The sequence below is a fragment of the Rhineura floridana genome, chromosome 5, assembly GCF_030035675.1.
Source record: "Rhineura floridana isolate rRhiFlo1 chromosome 5, rRhiFlo1.hap2, whole genome shotgun sequence".
NCBI lineage: Eukaryota > Metazoa > Chordata > Lepidosauria > Squamata > Rhineuridae > Rhineura > Rhineura floridana.
Window position 1 is genome coordinate 30,300,102 of NC_084484.1, and position 18,539 is coordinate 30,318,640.

The following is an 18,539-nucleotide window of genomic DNA, read 5'->3' on the forward strand; positions in this document are numbered from 1 at the left end:
TCACACCCCAAAATTTGATCAAGGAAATCCTCGCTCCCCAAAGGTGCTCTTCTCTCAGCTGTCATGGTGAGAACCATCACAATATGGTGAGAACTAGGGTTACAGGTCTCATTAACCTCTGCCAGTGTGGGGATCAATTAAAATGGCCTGCCCCTGAAGGCATCCACTGCCTGACACCCATGTTCCCCTTGAGGTGTTTCCAGCTAGTGAGACAGGGCCCTTGTTGAGGCCTAAGTCAGTTTCAGGAATGAGTTGACTTGAGCTGTTTGTTCTAATCCACCTGTAACAGTGACACCACTGATGCGATTACGCCTTTATGTTCTCTCCCACAGCGCAGAACTGAAGTAAATCCTTGATTTTCTGTGGGGGGTTCCAGAGATGAAGTGTTTTGGATGATAGAGTCCAGGTGGCTGAACACTCAATAAAAGTCTGGTTGCATGTGCTTTAGAGTCATACAACATACCCCATGGTGGTGTCGGTTGCAAAGAAATCACATATCCTTACTAACATGGTATCACCAAGTTGCCAACTATTGGAGCTATTCCAGATAGAATGGAGGTATGCAGCACAATCCTATGAATGCTTATTCAGCAGTAAGTCCAAGGTACTTACTCCCAGGTAAGTGTGCAAAAGATTGCAAATTCATCTTCCTTAACAGGAGCCTCAAACAACTGATTTGCAAGGCATTTTGCAGACAGAAGTGCATCCATCCTGAGTTGGACACCACAGTAGTCAATAATTCTGTCACCAAGATCACCTCAACTGCCACCAGTAGCTATTGTCTGGATGAGTTTCAGTAAATTTCATCTGAGAATGCAGCCGATATATGTGAAAAAAATAATCCATGCCACAACTTTCCTTCTGGACCACTTCTACCAAGACTGGTGATATGAAGCCATAGAAAGTTATCTACATACTTCCCACAGTGCATAGTTAAGTATGGAATTTGCTCCTACAACACTCAGTTTCGGTCAACTTTAAAAGAAGATTAGACAAATTCATGGAAGATAAGGCTATCACTGACTACTAGCCATAATGACTATGTTCTACCTCCACTCTCAGAGGCAGTATGTCTCTGAATACCAGTTGCTGGGGATCAAGAGTGGGGCAATGCTATTGCACTTATGTCCTGTCTGTAAACTTCCCAGAGGCATCTGTCTGGCCACTGTAAGAACAGGATGGTGGACAAAATGGCTTTTGGCCTGATCCAGCAGAGCTGTTCTTACGTTCGTATCCACATTATTAAATGTACTCTCTCACTCTCTTTCTTAGAGGATCACCTTCCAGCTGCTGTTAAGAAAGCATTTCTTAGCCCACTCCTTAAGAAATCATAATTGGATTGCACTAATTTAAACAATTATACACCTGCATCAAACTTGCCACTGAAGGAGAGGGATAAGGTGCACAAGCAGGTATGTGGACAACCCCTGGACACTCCTGAAGCTGATTATCAGGATCCATTTTGGAATAATACACATTATATTCCTGGTGGATGAGTTATGGCAGGATAGGCAAAGACAGTTAATTCTACTTGATTTTTCAGTGGCTGTAAATGCCATCAACAGTTATATCTTTCCAAACCATTTTTCAGTAGTTCTGTTTCTTTGTGGAATGGTAGTTTCAGAGATAATCAATGCTACTTGTTCTGGAAGGTGGCTGTTCCACTCTGTGAGTGTCTCACCATTCATTTCTGTGTCTCATGCTGTATAAGATCTATATCTAACCTTTGGAAAAGATCATCTGGAGTTATGGAGTATAGTATCATCAACAATACCCAACTGTATTTTTTCCTTTTCACCTGATCTAGGTGAAGTGATGGCTGCCTTGAAGTCATATCTAGAATGGACTGAATCTGGAGAATAAACTTAAGCTCATCATGAAAGTGATGGCAGTGCATTGGCTAGATCGAGACCTGTTCTACACAGGATTGTACTCTCCCTAAAAGAAAGTCCATAATTTGGGGAGCGGGGCTGTTCTAGACTCAGCTTTGTTCCTGGATAGTTTCTGGGGCCCAGAATTCTTATAATCAGCTTTTATTGGTCAGCCAGCAGCATACTGTGCTAGAAGATAGAGATCTGACCACTGGAATTCATGCCTTGGTGTCCTCAAGATACGCTATTCTAATGTGCTGCTTGTAAGACTGTCCATGAAAACAATATGGAAACTTTATTAACAGGTGCAAAATTCCACTGCCCAGTTGGTGACAGGTATAAATCAGCACATTCCTATTACACCAATTTTAAGCCCAATTGAATGTGCTGACTTAGACCTATGAAGCCCTAAACAGCTCAGGTCCTGGGTATCTCAGGGAGTGCTTCTTGGTGTAAGATCAGCAAGTGAGACTCACTTTCAAGTTTCAATTTATCAACAAGCCAAATTAACTGTCCAAAGAATTAGGGTCTTTTTGCATTTCTGGTCTGGGGTTTTGGAACATCCTTTCATAGGCTAACTTTAGCTCCCTTTCCATTGGCATTCCAGAAGCAAGTGAAGACAGTTTTGCTTGGTTGTGATTTCGGAAACTGTTGTTGTTCTCCTTTTGTTTGCCACATTTTTACTTTGTCATCTTCTAGGGAACTTAGTTTGTGAATATTGTATGCCTTCCTCCACCTTATTCTCACAGTTTGAAATCACACTAATGAAAATTTCTTTAGCGAAGGTCTCTTTAGTCCCAGCCAAGCATTCTATCCACTATGTTACACTGGATCTCATTAGTCCTTTATTATATATTTTTCCTTGTTGCTTTGGAGTTCAATCATTGTATGGATGTTTTATATTGTTGTGTGTGTGTGTGTGGTTTGCTCTGGATTTTTAATTGCAATTGCAATGTTTTTGTGAGATGGATTGTGCACTGCTTTCATAGCATTAGCAGAAAATTGGTAAATAAATTTCATAAATAAAATGAAAGTATCTAGGGACATCAGGAAATCTACCGATAATTTTTGAAATACAGACAGCATTTATAGGATGCCTAGGGCCACATGATCCCCATGTACGATCTCCTTAAACATATAGTTCTGTTTATAGTAACTGATTATCTGAACTTGAACTAATTTTGTATATCTAAACAATATTTGACAAATAATCTTAAATAAGAAACACTCTTTTTCTGTGTACACTGCACGCAGGAGCCCTCTATCACTTCCCCCACTTCCCCACTGGTGGTCCTACTAACCTGGGGGAGACACTAGATTTTGCTCTACACTTCTTTGCAGTTAATGGTTTTCTGTTGTCCATATATATGTTTGTTGTATGCATACATCTTTAAAATAAAGCAATTTTAAAATAATGTGCAGAATCCAAAACTCCCATTGTGAACACAGAAAATATCATCCTCTGTAGAAATCTAAGCCATCAACTTCCCTTTCATGTTGGACAAAGATTTGATTTTAGTATCAAAGATGGCAGCTTCCCTGGTGGATTCTATACAGGAACCTCAGACTTCCAGGCCTCTCTTCAGGAGTCTCCATAGGCTGGACCCCCTCCTGAGCCATAAGTCTCTCCAGCCCTGTTTTGCACCCTTTCCTTGGGTGTTTTTGCCTGGCTGGAATGTGAACTTGAAGTAAAATGCTGTTTGCTTGCCTAGACAGTGGCTAGAGATTGAGAGGGATGTGTGACTATGTGTACACTAGCCTAATGTACAAAGGTAAACATTGCATTTTTGCTCTGCCCACTTTTGCCTCCATCTCCACTAGGGTTGCCAGGTCCATAGCCTGAGACTGTTCCTGTATCTTTAGGAGAAGAGAAAGTCAGCCAAGTGCAGGTGTTCTTAGATCACTGTAATGGGAAAAACCACAAGGTGGAATTCTCCCTTCTCTCTGCACAACTTTTAAAGATACAAAAGACCTCTTGGAGGCCGGGCCTGGCAACCAAGAGGTCTTCTGTATCTTTAAAAGTTGTGGAGGGGGGAGGGAGAATTCCACCTTGTGGTTTTTCCCATTACAGAGTTGCTAGAACACCTGCACTTGGCTGACTTTCTCTTCTCCTAAAGATACAGGATCAGTCTCAGGCCAAGAACCTGGCAAGCCTAATCTCCACATACAGCTGGCATGTGGCCCCTGGAAAGTTGTCCAGAAGGGAATGTGGCCCTTGGGCTGTAAACGTTTCCACCCCTTTGCCATATAGAAAGGAATCACAGTTGTAATTTGGACATACATCTCCTTTTTCTTATGGAATTTTTATTTTGCAGTGAAGTTAAAGAATACATGCAACCCCAGCGACAAATACTCTTCTTACCTACAAGCTCTCAGTTCTTGTAGGAGAAAAAAAAAATCTTAAAACTCACATAATGCATCTCTCCTTAGCATGCCTAAGGCACACTTTCCACTAATCTGCCTCTGCATTCTGTGATCATTTAAAGTGAGAAACTGTTACAGGCCAGATATGAAATAGATTTGATAACATTTTGCCTTAACCTCTGTAAAGTCAGAAGAGATAACAATTTACAATCAGGCAACAGAATTAATGAGAGTCTCCTGGGAGCCTTCAGACATGAAGTCCATCAAATAAAGGAGGGAAAAAACCCACAGAAGAAGTGTTGTCTATTTTAAGAGTCATTGGAATCATTATTTTTAATATCTGAGGCAATATATTAGGTATTAGGGGGTGTTAAAACACTTTTTTGTGGAGAAGGAGGCAGGGGCAGCTAACAACTGACTTGGGAAATGATCTACGCCCACCAACAATGTTTCTGCTCCCTCCCAAGACTCCAGGATTTTTTAGCAGGTGTGGCAACAAAAGGAACACCATGGGAGGAGTGCTTCCAGATATCCTACTGCCTAGCTTTAGAAGCCTTACAAGAAGCTGCAGGAGATGAATTAGGAGTAACAACAAACTGATGCCTAAATGGTGATGCCAAAGGAGCTGTGATGCTTTGCGGAAGCTGAGGCCTAGACATTTGATTAGACTAACTTAATTCTCGGCTAATATGTAGCAGACATAGCATGAGTGGTTAGAACATTCTAGACCAAGGCAAAACTGTTCAAACTCCCCAAGCATCCGGTTGGCCACTTTGAGAACAGGATGCTGGACTAAATGCGCCATTGGCCTGATCCAACTACTTGTCTCTGTTGCTGCTTTTGCTAGTGCCAGGAGGTCTAATGTTGCTACACTTGTAGTACTGACACTTTTTTGTACACTGTTACATTTGATATAGGTTGCTGTTTTATTATTGCTTTTATTATGAATTTGTTCCTGCAGTTATTGATTTTGTGATGTTTTGTTTTCGTTGTTAGCCCCTTTGAGCATAATTTGTATTTGCTGAAAGGTGGGATGCAAACAAAGTAATGAAGGAGGAGGAGGAGGAGAAGGAGGAGATATTATAGAAGGAGAAGGAGGAGATTTGGTACTGGGGTGGGCAGAATCCCTCCGCACTCAACCTAGCACCCTAATGAGGATGCAAATTACCCCCTTCCTGCTCATCAGTTCAATCATCTGATGGGCAGGGAGGGCTGATTTGAATCCCCATCAGCTGAAGAAAGGGGCATATCAGTCCTTGATACAGGTGATTGATCTGATGAGCAGGAGGGGGGGTGATAAGTCCATCCTCAGCTGATCTGTGTGGATCAGTTGAGGAAGAGGGGCTATGTGCATGTAAGAGTATAGGTGGACACACCCACTTGTAGTTTTACTGATGCAAAACCAAAGCAGATTTTGAGAAAACAGTTAGTGACCAAAACCTAAAAATGATATGAAGGTGCAAAGATGCCTCGCCACTTAAGAAGGGAGGGAGTGGCAGCTAGCCACTGTAACAGGAGAGGTGTGCAGGGTCTTGTCTGTGTTTAATTTTTAAAAACCAAGTCATACCAAGAGGTACTTGAACAATTGAATCGAGAGCTGAAACAACAATAAGCAATTCACTGGGAATTAGCAGTAGATTGGATTGCTATGGTTTCATGCACAGGATATGTGAAGTACTTTATAACTGTTGAATAGTGGGGTTGTTGGCTGAAGTCAGCATATTGGTGCTACCTAAAGAAAGTCACTGCTGTATGGGATGGAGAAGTACAGAAATAATGACTCCAGGGGGAAGGCAGTGGACAATATACGTCTTCTATTGTGTTACCTTACATTTAATTCCTCCTATTGGTACACATGCCATTCATTAGTCACTGTGTTTTTTCAAAAAAATATATGTCTACAAGACTGTAAAGTGGTACCTCTTTTACATCAAATAAAAGGTTTTATGTTTAATCATTCTGTTTTAAGGGATCATGGTGTATCTGTCTTCAAACATTACACTTGCACTAAAAATGGAATGCGAACATGATAAACATTTAAAAACACTAGTGTTCTGAAGATGCATGGAGTTGGGAGTGTCCAGGTTCAGTGTACAACTAGGGGGAAATCCAGATTTGCTGTTTGTCATATGTGAAATGACCCCCACCCCACTGATTATATTTATATTCGTTTTCTGATTAATATCAGAATAATACAGGGCTGTAATAGTCTCTTGTACCAACAATCCCTTCTAGAGTTTTCAGCAGTCTTTTGTAGAGTTTTCAATTGTATCAGTATTCTCTCTATATAGCATTGACAAGATTTAGTTGTACATTAAGCTTCAAAGCACTGCACAATAAGCACTGTTCACTTCATTGGGGTCTGGCATGGCAGAGCGCACTCAGGAGCAAGTTATGGTGCAGGGAGTGTGTGGAATCATTAAAAGCCTTGCGAGGAGCTTGCAAGAGACAGAAATGCCTTCCGAAATGACCACCAAATTAAAACCACTGTATCATTAGATGAAGACTCTGATCCTAAGCCTGCTTTGTTGGGTGGAAATCCTACTGAAATGAATGGGCATTATTTCCATATGAAATAAGACTCCAAAACATTAATACATGGATGGTAATAAATGTGCTTAACGATAGAAAAATAAGCTAGCTTGTACCACTGACACAAACCAACTGTTTGTTAGGCAGGATTTTTTTTTAAGAGTGTGTTGTAAGTGGGTAGTGGTGGATGTGCAACTGCCCCTGAGAAATTCAGCTAGTACCAAGTGTCTTTTGAATTTATTACTCAGGGCCCATCCATACCTAACCACAAAATCCATGTTTTCCATATTCGGTTGGTGGCCTTGAGATCCATACTTGTCCTATGTGAAAACCCAATTATCAAGCATCAATACGTGTGGCCTTTTTTTTTTTTGTCTAAATTGCTTTAGCATTGACTACTCCCCTAAGTCCACCCCTTTTTGGTAATTGGTTTAAAACAGTCATTTGCTTTATGCGTGATTTTTCAGAAGAGGGCAGAAACGTATATATATATATTTATTCCCATGCATGTGCAGGTTTGTGGATGTGCTATCGGGTGGGAAGGAGACAGGGGGCTTGGCATATGATGGAGGAATGTCCATGGACTGCATATTGCAGGAAAGTCCATGGTATTGCGTCCGAGAGCAAAGACGTTAATGCAATTGATTATTGATACCGGAAAGCATATTGGGTTTTCAGTGGTATTTCTGATGTGGATTTGTGAAAGTGAAAATCTGTACTAGCTTCAATGCCATATGGACAACAGTGAATTAATGAGGACACAAAGCAATAACACTGCAGATTATACAGTCGTATGGACGGGCCCTCAGGGATCCTCACCATCTCACCCTTGGTGGAACTAACTTGCTCAGCAAGCATTGCAGTGCTGCTCAGTGCCGGTTGTATGGCACCTTTCCTGGGTCTTGCACGACACCATGAGAGCCTGTGCAGCCATACAGAAATGTTGGTGGGGGATGGGGCAGCATCACACTTAAAAGGGCCACCCCGCCAGAAAACTGGTCCTCTTTTTTGCTGGATCTTCCTACCCACTCTCCCTCAGTAATTAGGCCTGTGCTGAGGGCTTTGTTGGCTGCTGGTTGACAAAGCCAGAAAAGAATTTTACTCCCAACCACAACTGCACCTTAGTCATGAGGTCTTCACCTTTACCTCAGAAAGAGCAATTAGTTATTGTTAGGTGTTGTTATGCTTATTGTCCCAACTTTAGTAGAAAATTGTATGGGGTAGGATCATCAACTTAAAGGAGATACACATACGAGGTCTTGGAAGCAGCGTACCAGGCCACAGTCCCAGTTGGGGGAGGGGCTGAGCCTGACATCATTCACCTCACGTTTCCAGCTGGTTCCCAGAGGCTTGGTTTGTGCCACAATGGAACCATTACTATGGCAACTTCCAAGGATGTGCCCAGCAGGCAGGCTGGGAGGGTCTTTGAACAGCAGGCAGGTTCTTCGAACTCCAACCCTTGCCCTATGCCATGCCAACCCTGCTTACTTGCTGTAAACAATAAAGTTGTGGCCTGTGTTTAACGCTTACAGTGGACTGGTTTGTCTAATTTCCTCTCCTACAGGCCTGCATCACTGCATATTCCACCCAACGTTTTTCCTACAGGATGACAGGGGTGCTTCCACAATAGAATGCTTCTGTGATGTTGAATCTTTTCCGCAATTAGCTAGAAGCGTAATTCAAATGGAAATTCCAAACAGCAGTTAATGAAGCACTGTATTATTCAGCACTATATTAAAGTTTCTTCCCAGCAGGTTCAGCTCTTTTATTGCTTTTTGTTGAATGTGGCTGAGAGATTGGTAATGAATAGGCCTTTAATTGCACCTTAATTAGTCATCTTCTGGTTACAGGTTTCTTTCCATTATTTATTTATTTTCATTTTTAAAATAGTGAAATAGCACTATTTTAGTTGTGTGGGGTTTTTTTTTCAAAAAAAGAAAGGAAACCTTTCCACCTCGCAGGAGCAGAAGCTGGCTAATTAAGCAGTAATTCACCACTAACACCCACACACATAAGCACCCACACACACTGAACGGGAAGAAATATAATGGCACACCTTTCAAACAAGAAGCTTTTGATTAAAGGGACAGTAGCTTCTAAAGGTCTCAATAGCACTTTGCCTGTCCACACTGGGCAGCAAGGCATGGAAATAATTTTAGTATAGAAATAATTGACACAAATCAGGTGTGAAAAACACAAGAGGGGAGAAAAAACACTAGAATGCAACCATTTGGCAGTGTTATCTGCCTGCTTGATAAAAGTGAGCAGGGAAAAAAAAGATACCAATTCTAAGGAAAAGGACTAGTGTGGAGGTTACACCCTCCAAAAGAAAGCAGTAAATTATGGGTGTGTACTACAAACCATAAATTTAAAGCATATTTAAAGCACATGAAAGAATCCACAGAGGTACAATTCTCAGCACTGTTAACAAACTACAGTTCCCATGATTCTTTGGGGGAAGTCATGAACTTTAAATGTATAGTGTATATGCAGCCAATGTGCATGTGTGTGTAAACCAGCCCTTACAACTACTCATTTAGTGTTTTGCAGTGGTAGCCAGGACTAGATGCTGTACTGGCTAGTGGTCACAAAGCAAACCTAAACACAGTTGTTCCTGAACCTGTACACTCAAAAGTCTTTGGAGAGATGAAGGTAACTCTTTTAAGGGAATACAGTAGGGCCCCACTTTTCAGCATCTCGCTTTTCGGTGTTCCGCTAATACAGTGCCAGCGGGGCAATCAGCTATAGTGCGGGGAGCTCCAGCTGCCGTGCTCCAGCTGACAGTGATCAGCTGTAGTGCATGATCAGCTGTACTGTACAGCTAATAGTGCACTATGTCCCACTTTGTGGCACTTTTTGCTTTTCGGCGGGGGTCTGGTCCCTAACCTGCTGTATGAGTGGGGCCCTACTGTACCCCAGGCAAGGTACAACTTTGCACTAAGTGCTGGTAGTCATGGGATTTCAGCTAATGGTTGCACCCTAGTTTGCTCTCAAGATTGAACATACGTATAACTTGTTACATACAACAACTCAAAATAAGATCAAACTAACTCTTGCCTTTTTATGGATTGGAGCAAGGGCCTTACAGTGGATACTTCCCTTTTTCATGACATCATGATAACAAGTCAGGTATGGTTGTCTCATTCAACCAAACTAACCTGTAGGAGCTTTAGTAAACATGGAGGACAGAATTGACCCTTGACTTGCAGTGTTATTATCCTGTTCTTTTATTTTATTCTATGAAGTGCAGCAACTCTGGAAGTGTCTCATTTTATCTCTTCAGTGTCTTTTCATTTAAACTGAAATTTGTCACCATCCTTAGTCCAGGTCATTATATCTTCAGCAATTATGCTCAAACTCTTTGACAAATGTTGAGTAACTTTAATTTAAATCTAACATATTTTAGGATATTAAAAGATTAGGATGAAAAGAACTCATGAGTTCCAAAACATCACTGTAGCCAAGAACTATTCGTTTTTTTAAAATAACTGAATAACTGGAAAAAAGGTAATTCTGAACTGAATGGGGAGTTGCAGTAGTTTGGCACTGAGGGAATATAAGAACATAAGATGAATGGTGAATAAAGAAAAAGGTCCATTTAGTCCAACATTCTGCTTCCCAGAGTGATGATTAGCCATGATGGCCATGTTTTACCTCTGCTGTTGCAGATAGTATGCCTCTGAATACCAGTTGCTGAGAGTCACAAATGGAGAGGGCACTGTTGTCGTGCTAGTGAACTTTCCATAGGCATCTGGTTGGCCCCTATGAGAACAGGATACTGGAGAAGATGGGCCTGATCTATCAGGACTCTTATGTTATGTTACTTTCATCCATTCCAATCTGGATTCAAACCTGGTTATGGGACTGAATCAGCCTTGGTTGCCCTGACGCATGACCTGTATCAGGAGAAGGAGAGGGGGAGTGCAACCCTATTATTCTTACTTGATCTTTCAGCAGCTTTTGATACCATGCCTTCTGAGTTGACTTAGTGAGATAGGTATCAGAGACATTGTTTTACAATGGTTCTGATCCTATCTCCAGGGTCAGTTTCAGAAAAGAGCATTGGGTAATTGTCTCTAGGTCCCCTGGCAGTTGTGTTTTGTGGTGCTTCAAGGTGCCATCTTGCCCCCAATGCTGTTCAACATCTATATGAAGCTGTTGGGAGAACTCATTCAGAGATTTGGGGCAAAGGGTATCATCAGTACACTGATGATACCCAGCTCTATTTCTTGGTAACATCTGAATTGGGAGATGCCGTGCAAGACCTGGACTGGGGCCTGGACTCAGTGGTGGGCTGGATGAAGGCTAATTAACAGACTTTGAATCCTAGCAAGATGGAGGCACCATGGGTAAATAGTTCCTGATTCTGGTTAATTGGTCAATTGCCTACTTTGGATGGGGTTGTACTCCCTCTGCAAGTGAAGGTTTATAGTTTGGAGGTGCTCTTGGATCCATGTTTGTTGCTAGAGGTCCAAGTGGCCAGCAATGCTTTTTACCAGCTTTGATGGGTAAGACAGTTATGGCCATTTCTGGACCACGATAGCCTGACCACTGTTGTCCATGCACTGGTAACCTCCAGGCTGGATTACTGTAATGAGCTCTGTGTGGGGCTGCCATTGAGGTTGGTCTGCAAGCTGCAGCTGGTGCAAAATGTGGTGGCTCAACTGCTCGCTGGAGCAGGACATTGCCACCATGTTTGCCCCACTGCTGAAAGAATTGCACTGGCTGCCCATTAGCTACTGGGTTAAGTTCAAGGCACTGGTTTTGGTGTATAAAGCCCCATAGAGCTTGGGACCAGGATACCTGAAAGATAGTCTTACCCCTTATATACCCAGTCGATCACTGCGCTCTGCAGGTGAGGGCCTCCTGCAGATACCATCTGATCAGATGATCCATTACGTACAACACAGGAATTGGGCCTTTAGTGTTGTGGCACTTGCCCTTTAGAATTGTTTTGTCTTTTCGACACCTGCTGAAGATTTTCCTCTTTCACAACATCCCTTTTAAACATCCCTTTTAATCTTATCCCATTCTGCAGTGTTTTATTGCTTGTTGCCACCCTGGGTTCCTTTAGGGAAGAAGGGAGGAATATAAATTTAATGAATAAATAAATGTTCTTATATTGGCGAGCCAGATGCTTCCAGGTATTCTACAAGCAGGGCATTTAGACCTCCCTTGCTTTTTTCCTACAACAACTGTTATTTAGTGGCATACTGTCTCTGAATGTAGAAGTTCTGTTGTGCCTAATAATGGTAAAAGGCTAATCCTTTATGAATTTGTCTAATCCCCTTTTAAAGCCATCTAAACCAGTGGTGATAATCACATCTTCTGGCAACAAATTCCATAAATTAAGTGAGCATTGTAAAAACGAGTGCATTTTTTTCACTGTCTTCAACATCCTGTCAATCAATTTGAAGGGGTGTGACCCCAAATTCTACAATTAGGTCAAAAATGCATCTCTCTCTCTCTCTCTCTCCATCAATCATAAATTTGTGGACACCATGCGGTTTGTCAAAAATATCAGAAGATGTTATATGGATGTGTATTATTTTACACTGCAGACATATTTGTAGCAATGTACAGAATTTGGCAAAGTGGTTAATCTTTAATATTTTGCAGGGCTGGCCTTATCATTAGGCAGAGTGAGGCAACCACCTCAGGTGACAAATTCTGGGAAGCAATAGTGGCAGCCCCTTCCCTCTGCTGTTCCTCTTGAGTTGTTTTCCTCTGTTAAATTATAGGGCTTTGTATGCTCCCTAAACTAACCCGCTGCCTCAGATGTGGTGGAGGATGCTATCTCATTGCTAGGCTTCAGCTGAATGGGAAGGAGGAGTCAACTTGTCCTTCACCGCAGGTAGCAAAATGTCTTTGGCCCTGGTGCTTGGAAAATAAATGTTCAGATACTACCATAGTTTATATATTTTATTTTGTTATAAATAACAATGCCTAGACAACATCAAAGCCATATGGAAGAAGGTACCAGCCCCAGTGTCTTCATCCATAGCACTTCTATATCTACATGTATAATTTTCTTCATCTCTGTGTGGGACTCTAACAGTGGAGGCAGGCATATCATTTAAAGAGCACTTACTGTGGGTTCTGAGCTGGTGTTAAATGACTAACAGACACAGGAGGTGGAGGTTGAATGATGGATAATCCCTCCACTCCTGAATTAGGTGGGCTGTCTATATTTTATCCCCATTCAAGGTCATCCATGTTGAAAGTCTCTGCAGGAATTGGCTTGTTTTGTTTAGAACAGGGATGAGGAACTTGAGGCCCCGGGGCAAAAGGCGCTCCTCTCTCTGTCTCTCTCATAATTCCCATTGTTGTCTGCATGGAAGACAGAGGGGGTTGTGGGAGTGTGTACAGAAACTAGCCTAGTGTACAAAGGTAAAAATTACATTAATTGCTCCTCTCACGTTTGCCTGTGGCCCTGCCCACCACTGGCAAGTGGCCCTCAGAAAGTTGCCCAGAAGGAAATGTGGCCCTCAGGTTGAAAAAGGTTCCTCAACTCAGTTTAGAATTTGCCTCAGAAGGCAAGAGGAATGTATGTTTACCTTATACTTTAGGAGGAAGGGCAGGATATAAATTTAAGAAATACAATAAGAACCAAACTGCCTTTGCCACTCTCACAAAGGTATAATTTGTGGATACCTTAAGTAGCATCTTGGTATCTTTGAATGCCTCAGCAACCCCCTGCCCCACACACAAACAGACCAGCAACTAGGGATGCTGGAAAATTCCAATGGAAATGGGATTGGAAATGGCTAAGTATACAGCCACAAGAGTGGCTGTATACTATAGCCAGCGAAGATTTTTCACATTCTGCAATGTTAAATTGAAAATACCCCCCATGCCATTCTGATGATTCTCATAAGCTCATTTCAAAACAAAACCTTACAAAACTTATAGTCCTGAACTCAGAAAGGCTGGCTTAACAACCCTCTCAATTTTCATGGCGATACACAAAACAGACCGAGAGAATCGAGAGTTCAAAGACTAAAAAGAGAAGAAAAAAACCCCAGAGCCCTTTTGGACTTTTTTCTCTGAGTTCTCATAAATTGTTGAAATTCATTAAAAATCAGCCATGTTCATGAAGTACCTGTAATCCTATTACTGACCTTGCCCCATACTCTGAACTTGATCTGCAGATTAAAAGTTAAAAAAAAATATGCCTGGCTGATTATTAATTAATTAAAGAAATTTTGGCTTGAACCCAATGATAGTGTCGCACATGCTGAGTAAGAACCAACTGGCAGTGTCCTAAAAGCCAGACTCGCAGCTGCTGGGCTTGCCTAATCAGGGGGCCACACCCACACCAGACTTTGATTTCACTTCAGACAGTCATGGCTTCCCTCAGAGAATCCTGGGAAGTGTAGTTTGTGAAGGGTGGTGAGAGGAAACTCCTATTCCACTGACACAGCTTCAGTGGCCAGAGTGGTTTAACAATCAGCCACTCTGACTGAAGGTCTGTGAGGGGAACAGGGTATCTCCTGGCAACTCTCAGCACCCTTCACTAACTACACTTCCCAGGATTCTTTGAGAGAAGCCATGACTGTCCAAAGTGAACTAAGGGCCTGGTGTTGATATGGCCAGGGACAGCTTTGCTTTAAATTTGGGTGAGAGACTACATGTGCCTGCTGTAGAATAAAAAGGTGGGGGAAATGCTGAAATGCAATGATACTGTTCACAACATTTTCCTTTTGGAAAGGAAAGGGGCTTCCCCTCTGCCCAGTGCCCACCCACCCAATCTGCTCCCCTCCTCCTCCTCCTCCCCTCCCTGCCCCTCCCCTGGGTCAGTATTGGACTGCGACCTGGGAGACCAGGGTTTGAATCCCCACACAGCCATGAAGCTCATTGGGTGGCCTTGGGCCAGTCACTGCCTCTCAGCCTCAGGGGAAGACAATGGTAAAACCACCTCTGAATACCATTTACCATGAAAACCCTATTCATAGAGTCGCCATAAGTCGGGATCGACTTGAAGGCAGGCCATTTCCAAACATGATTGCACAGAAATAAATCCCATTGAACTCAAAAAGTATGCAAATGATCAAACCCACCCTCCCTTCTCCTCCTATCCCCTCCCTGTTGCCCCTCCCCTACCCCTTCCTTTGCCCCTCACTCCCCCTCCCCATCCACTTCCTCCTCCCCATGGTCAGTTTTACCTATCTTACGCATGATTGCATGGGAGTAAATACCATTGAACTCTATAAGCATGCAAATGATTGAACCTGCCCTCCCCTCCCCTTCTTTTGCCCCTCCAATACACTCCTTCCCCTTTCCCTCCTCCTCCCCCATGGTAAGTTTTACCTATCCTACTCATGATTGTATAGGAGTGAATCCCATTGAACTCAATAAGCATGAAAATGATCAGACCTGCCTTTCCCCTCTCCTCTCCCTTCCTCCTCCCCTCCCCTCTTCCTTCCTCCTCCCCTGCCCACTCCAGCCCTCCCTCCTCCCCAGTCAGTTTTACTTATCCTAAGCATGATTGCATGGGCGCAAATCCCACTGAATTCAATAAACATACAAATGATCAATCCTGTCCTTCTCCTCCCTTCCCCTCCTGCCTGCTCCCCTACCCCTCCTCCCCTCTGCCCTTCCTCCCCTCCCTCCTCCTGCCCCCCTCCCCATCCCCTGTGGTTAGTTTCACCTATCCTCAGCATGATTGCAGAGGAGTAAATCCCACTGAACTCAATAAGCATGCAAATGATCAATCCATTCTCAGCAAACTTGGACAGGATCCAATTTCTTACCTCCCAGATTAAAAAGCAGAGAAAATCACTAACAGGCAAAAAACCTTGCGGTTTAAGAACATACCTGTAGCCCACAGATATTGTTAGAGTAAACAAATATTGCATGGTCACTTTAAGGGATATTTGGGGAATATCCCATGTACCTGTTTACCATAATGTAACTTCCTAATGAGTGGGGTTTAGTTACCTGACTTCCTTCTCCTTTGTCCTGGGAGATTTTTGAATATTCTCCATCACTGCTGATCTTCCTACCTTTGAGAGAGGCCGCGTGGCATGATGCTCTCTCTAAAAGCATCCATTACCAACACCAAGATGAACTGAGACCTATATTTTCTTTCTTCCAAGCTAAAGCCTATGTTCTTCTAAACATATGAAAGGTTGTAAGTAAACATTCTTTTTCTTTTACCTAAAGGATTGTGTCTGTTGTTATTTATATAGAGAAAGGTGGGCTGGTTTACATTCTCATTCCGCTGCTTGTATTTTTACAACTCTGCTAAGAAATAGGACCAACTGAAACTAGTTCCTATTTCTGTGTGTGTATTTTTATAATACCGAACAGATATTTCTATCAAACTTTAAAAAGCAGGGAAATTGGACAGCTATAGTGAATGCACCAGGGGAGCAGGAGACCTGACCTCCTCTCTGAGATATTGGACTGCCCTACAAATTGGTCAAAATGCAAACACCATTTGGGTTGGTCTTTCACAGTCCAATCCACTTCCTGTGTAGCTTGGAAGAATTTGGTAACGTGCTTCTGAGAATATGGTGAGTGGTGGCGACACCTGCAATCAGCCCAAATAATAGAAAGAAGACATGTGCTGTGCTGATCTTGTTTTAGCAGGGAGGAAGCAACATTATAAAGACAGTTGATATAGTTGAGATAGTCACTTTAAATATATCTGATTTACTTTGCAATTTTAGTGACATTTCCTATAGGAAATATTTTCTTTTGTTTCTATTTCTTTGAATATGTGTACAGCAACACTTTGCAAAATTTACACTAAAAAAACTCCAAAAATAATTGTGGAATAATGACACGGACTATTCTGCAGAATAGTCTCCAGTGGACACCAAGAATGTCTCAGTTTGCACAAGATTAAACAGTGGGAGGTGAAATATATTCCATCAAAATTCTAGGTGTGCTCTATGTTTTTAATTGACCATGCCCACCTTGCCTTAAATGAAGTGGTTTAAACATAGCAGGCTGAAAACATGCATTCTCTTTTTCCCAACAGCTAGAGTCATTGCTGAAGTAGCAACATATTGTAATCCATCTGATTTTACATCAAACTGTAGTTTCTGATTCTGCAGAATAGTCTCCAGTGAACTCCAAGAGTGTCTCAGTTTGCACAAGATTAAACAGTGGGAGGTGAAATATATTCCATCAAAATTCTAGGTGTGCTCTATGTTTTTAATTGATCATGCCCACCTTGCCTTAAATGAAGTGGTTTAAACATAGCAGGCTGAAAACATGCATTCTCTTTTTCCCAACAGCTAGAGTCATTGCTGAAGTAGCAACATATTGTAATCCGTCTGATTTTACATCAAGCTGTAGTTTCAGATTCTACTGCTAATACACCCAAAATAGAAATAGAACATAACCTCCAATTTGAAACACAAAAGGCTGTCTTCACCATCATATGACATTGACCAATAAAAAGACTTTGAAATTAATGAAAATAAATTTGACACAGATTTCTAGGATGAATAATGAGAGAAATAAAATGTTCTAGATTAGATTCTCTATAGAAACATTAGTAACACAGGAAATAAGCAAAGGAAGAAGAACACCAACAAACATCCAAAAATATAATTCTCCATCTTTGGAGATTGCATGCGTTGCCAGTTGCCACCACTCACCATATGCTCAGAAGCACATGTTACCAAATTCTTCCAAGCTACACAGGAAGTGGATTGGACTGTGAAAGACCAACCCAAATGGTGTTTGCATTTTGACACATTTGTAGGGCAGTCCAATATCTCAGAGAAGAGGACAGGTCTCCTGCTCCCATGGTGCATTCTCTATAGGTGTCTGATTTTCCTGCTTTTTAAAGTTTGAGAGAAATATCTGTGGGCTATAGGTACATTCTTAAACCGCAAGGTTTTTTGTCTATTAGTGAATGTTTTCTTATTTGTCCCATGTCCATAACGGAACTCAATCCAGTGAATATGATTGATGTGTGCTGTTGTTGCTTTCAATCTGCCAACAATATGTCAATGGTTATGTTTCCCCCCCATTTGCATTGTGTTTCTTTTGCATTGAAATGAATGGGGTGGAATAATGTAATGACAATATAATTTATGTAATCTACAGTAGACAGCTAGATGAATAACACCGTTTTTGGTGGAAGATGAACTGCAGTGAATCAGAAACAGTGCTGTATGTGACAAATACAGGAAAAATGAAGTCTTCTTACATCGCTATCAGCAACTACTATTGCATAGCCTAACTGCTTTCAAATGCCTGCCCCAGTGTCTCTGCCTGATCCACATTTTCTTTTAAACTTTTCTGTGCCCGGTGATACTTTCATGATGTTTCCTTTCTCCTGGCAGACTGGGAGGGAATGTGAGAACTTGTGTCTTACTTTCAGAGACTTTTGCCCAATTTCAATGACAGGAGGCCTGATATTGCTAAATTGAGATACTGGGGGTGGAGTTGGAGGGCAGAGGATTGAGGATTGAGAATCACAAGTCCATCTTTCCAGAAATCATCATAATGGTTTAAAGGTGCCTTCTAATTTAGGAATACATTTATGAGTCACATTTTCAAGCTTTTGTCTCTAACACCATGAAGGTTAGAAAATGGCTTCCTACATAAAAAGTGAACAGTTTCAGATACTTTAGGGAATGTAGAACAGGAATACTCTCACCTGATCCGTGGGAAGTATCCTACACTCTTCGACAGATAAAAATAGAAACAATGTTGTAAATTTATTTGTAACACTGTTAAACTTATTAAGGATAGACAGATCAGTCTATTTCTGGTCCATGTCAATTTGACATTCACAAGTCCATTCCA